The sequence below is a fragment of the Ornithodoros turicata genome, chromosome 1, assembly GCF_037126465.1.
Source record: "Ornithodoros turicata isolate Travis chromosome 1, ASM3712646v1, whole genome shotgun sequence".
Lineage (NCBI taxonomy): Eukaryota > Metazoa > Arthropoda > Arachnida > Ixodida > Argasidae > Ornithodoros > Ornithodoros turicata.
The window spans coordinates 184,423,294-184,427,328 of record NC_088201.1 but is presented as its reverse complement, the minus strand read 5'-3'; the positions used below and the strand labels follow the sequence as shown (position 1 = coordinate 184,427,328).

At 45.6% G+C, this 4,035-nt stretch overlaps 1 long non-coding RNA gene across 2 annotated transcripts; it reads right to left on the bottom strand.

Annotated features, from left to right (window-relative positions):
- Positions 1-1,972: 1,972 nt before the first annotated feature.
- On the bottom strand, positions 1,973-3,614 carry LOC135373862 (uncharacterized). 2 transcript variants are annotated; one of them, XR_010416630.1, is made up of 2 exons: positions 3,418-3,614; positions 1,973-2,162 (listed from the first exon to the last, which is right to left on the bottom strand). It is a non-coding gene; the product is annotated as an uncharacterized LOC135373862 (long non-coding RNA). The 2 variants fall into 2 exon arrangements; XR_010416626.1 differs by lacking the exon at positions 3,418-3,614 and adding an exon at positions 2,585-3,404.
- Positions 3,615-4,035: the final 421 nt, after the last annotated feature.

Here is a 4,035-nt window from a genome sequence, read left to right as displayed (position 1 = left end):
TTGACATATGGCAGTATTTTCAAATTATAGGCGATTCGTCGTATTTTGTACTTGCGCACTAAACACGCATGTATGCAGTATTTCGGGCAACAGTGGCTGCCTGATAAACTGTGCACGTTTGTGCTTTCGACATATGACATTATTTTAAAATAATAGGTGATTCTTCTTATTTTGTACGTGCGGAGTAAACATGCGTGTATGCGGTATTTTGGGCAACAGTGGCTGTCTGATGAACTGTGCACATTGATGCTTTCGACATATGGCCTTATTTTCAAATCATAGGTGATTCTTATTATTTTGTACGCGCGGACAATACACGGGTGTATGCGGGTGTTTCGCACAACACTGGCTGCCTGATGAACTGTGGCACGTTTATGCTTTCCACATGTGGCATTATTTTCAAATTATAGGTGATCCTTTTTATTTTTCACGTGTGGACTAAACGCGCGTGTATGCGGTATTTCGGGCAACAGAGGCTGTCTGATGAACTGTGCACGTTTATGCTTTCGACATATGTCATTATTTTCAAATTACAGCTGCTTCGTCTTAGTTTGTACGTGCGGAATAAACATGCGTGTGTGCGGTATTTCGGGCAACAGTGGCTGCCTTATGAACTGTGCATGTTTATGCTTTCGACATATGACCTTATTTTCAAATTATAGGTGATTCTTCTTATTTTGTACGTGCGGACTAAACGCGGGTGTACGCGATATTTCGCGCAACAGTGGCTGCCTGATGAACTGTGCATGTTTATGCTTTCGACATATGACCTTATTTTCAAATTATAGATGATTCTTGTTATTTTGTACGTGCGGACTAAACACGGGTGTATACGGTATTTGCGCAACAGTGGCTGCATGATAAACTGGGCACGTTCACGCTTTCGACATATGGCATTATTTTCAAATTATAGGTGATTATTTTTATTTTGTACGTGCGGACTAAACAAGCGTGTAAGCGGTAGTTCGGGCAACAGAGGCTGCCTGATGAAATGTGCATTTATATTTCGACATTGGCATTATTTTCAAATTATAGGCGATTCGTCTTATTTTGTATGTGCGGACTAAACAGGCTTGTCTGCGGTATTTTGGGCAACAGTGGCTGCCTGAGGAACTGTGCACGGCAATGCTTTCGACATATGGCATTATTTTCAAAATATAGGTGATTCTTCTTATTTTGTGCGTGCGGACTAAGCACTGGTGTATGCGGTATTTCGCCCAACAGTGGCTGGCTGATGAACTGTGCTCGTTTATGCTTTCGACGTATGGCTTATTTTCAAATTATAGATGATGCTTCTTATTTCGTACGTGCGGACTAAACAAGGGTGTATGCGGTATTTCGCGCAACAGTGGCTGCCTGACAAACTGTTCACGTTTATGCTTTCGACATCTGTCATTATTTTCAAATTATAGGTGATTCTTCTTATTTCGTACGTGCGGACTAAACACGCATGTATGCGGTATTTAGGGCAACAGTGGCCGCCTGATGAACTGTGCCGTTTATGCTTTTGACATATGGCATTATTTTCGAATTATAGGTGATTCGTCTGATTTTGTACTTGCGGACGAAACACGCGTGTATGCGGTATTTCGGGCAACAGTGGCTGCCGGAGGAAATGTGCGCGGTTATGCTTTCGACATATGGCATTATTTTCAAATTATAGGCGATTCGTCTTATTTTGTACTTGCGGACTAAACACGCATGTATGCAGTATTTCGGGCAACAGTGGCTGCCTGATAAACAGTAGTAGTGTATCAGCTCAACTGGCCCACAACTCACACAGTGGCCTGGACGCCATTAATGAGCAATTAGAGCTAATTGGGACCCCCACATTAATCAGGATCATTCAGGGAGTCATTACACTAATTGGGGCGCATCTAGGACGTGTCCAGACCACTGTGTGAGTTGTGGGCTAGTTGAGCTGATAAAAAATAAAAAAATAGGTAGAAAATAAAATAAAAAGATAGAGATAGAGTGGAGAGAAGGAGTTTAGTTGAAGATCAACGACGTCATCTTGAAGAAAGCGGCCCGGAACGGCCGCTGACCGTCGCTGGGCGACGGAGCACAGAGGCAGGTTGCAAAGCATCGCAGCACCAGTTCCGCACATCCTGTGACGTCAGCTGTGACGTCATCATGGCATGTCTGGGCAAGATAGGACAGCTCTGGACATGCAAGGAGAAAAACACTCGTAATACAGAGGCTGGGAAAGCAAGAGTATGCAAACCATCAATAGCTAACAAGAAAAAACAATTAGTTACACAACAAATGAGCCCACCAGAACAGGAGCGCAGAACCATGCGACTGCTCCATCCGAGAGGCAGGCAGAAACTGACTCGTAATGGTTTTTGTCCAGTATAAACCCCGCAGCTGCACCCCCTAGCGGTTACTTTCTCAACTAATCTCACAACAAAAGTATTAAGAATCACGCCCAGCGCTACTCCCGGTCCCAAGGCAGAAGATGATAGAAAATGGTGGGAATGCCCGGACAACAGCAACCAGCACCCGACGTGCACGGGCACGAAAATCGCAAACAAAGCGGGAACAAAGTTGGCGAAATCATTAGTTACACAACAAATCACCTCACCACAGTAGGAGCGCAGACCGATGCGACTGCTCTCGTCGACAGCCAGGGATCAAGTGACGACGGAGCGAACGACCGCACGTCTCCTCCCAACGAGAGCCAGAGGTGGACTGACGTAAGCGCCACTCTACGGGTGCTACGCATGCGCGCGCTCGTAGCGCCCTCTGCGCGCTCCTACCGCCACCTGCGAGAGGCTAAGAGAGAAGAGCATTCTTGCGCCCCCTGCTGGCCGTTCTCATTGGTCGTGAGGCTAAGTGAGAAGAGCATTCCTGCGCCCCCTGCTGGCAGTTCTCATTGGTCCAGACATCATCCTATTGTCTCAGGGCTACACTGTTTTTTTTTCACTAATGCTCCTTTGGTCAATCTGCAGTGAAGCCACGGTATGACGTCATCATGCACCTGCGTGGCTCAAGGACGCGTGCGCTCTAGACAGGGGACCTATTATTTATTGAATCACTATCCCAAGATTATTTCCTTTATTCTTCTATAACGATTGCATAGGAAACTATTGCAGAAGAGCACCATGCATGAAAACTGATCGTAGGAATTCCAAAGTCTTACTAAATGAGACTTGCAAAAGAACAAAACATCCTAACATGTAACTCCATCAATGGCTAATAAGAGGACTAGGCACTCAACAAATCAACGCGCGCAGAACTCGGGGCAGCACTATCGTCAAGACGACAATGTTCCTTGTCAAAAAAGAAAAAAATACTAAGCGTCAACAAAGGAAAGCATGCATATTGGGGCATATCAGGACACGTCAGGACAAATCGTACGACTGCTGGGCAACAGAGGAAAACAAAACACTTGAACAGAGTGAAAAAGGCACTCACCATCATTTTTCCCGTTCACAGCATTCCCTCATTGTAAATCCGCTCGTCACAAAATCCACCTGCATCGTCGAACACCATTCACCAGTGACGAACCACACATCCGCACCCCATCAGAGGCAGACAGAACCCCACCGAAGCTACGCTCTTCCACTGACGGCCAACGCCAGGAGCAGAATTTGCGTGTCGAGACCCGTCAGTGTCCAAGAGAAAAGTGAATCCTTGCGCCCCCTGCAGGCCGTTCTCATTGGTCGTAACGTCATCCTATTGTCTCAGGGCTACACAGTTTTTTTCCACTAATGCTCCTCTAGACAAGGTCAACCTGAAACAATAGTCTCTCGGTATGCGGTCATCATGCAGGTGCGTGGCTCAAGGACGCGTACGCTCTAGACAGGGCACCTGTTATTTATTGAATCACTATCCCTAGATTATTTCCTTTATTCTACTATAATGATTGCGTAGGGAACTATTGCAAAAAAACACCATAGACAAGAGGAGATTGTAGCATTTCATTCCCAAAGTCTTACTGTACAGGAAAAAAAAATGGTTCAGCAAGACATAAAGCCACACACCTGTCCCCCTCGCGGTTACTCTCTGAACTAAATGAATCGCAAAATTATT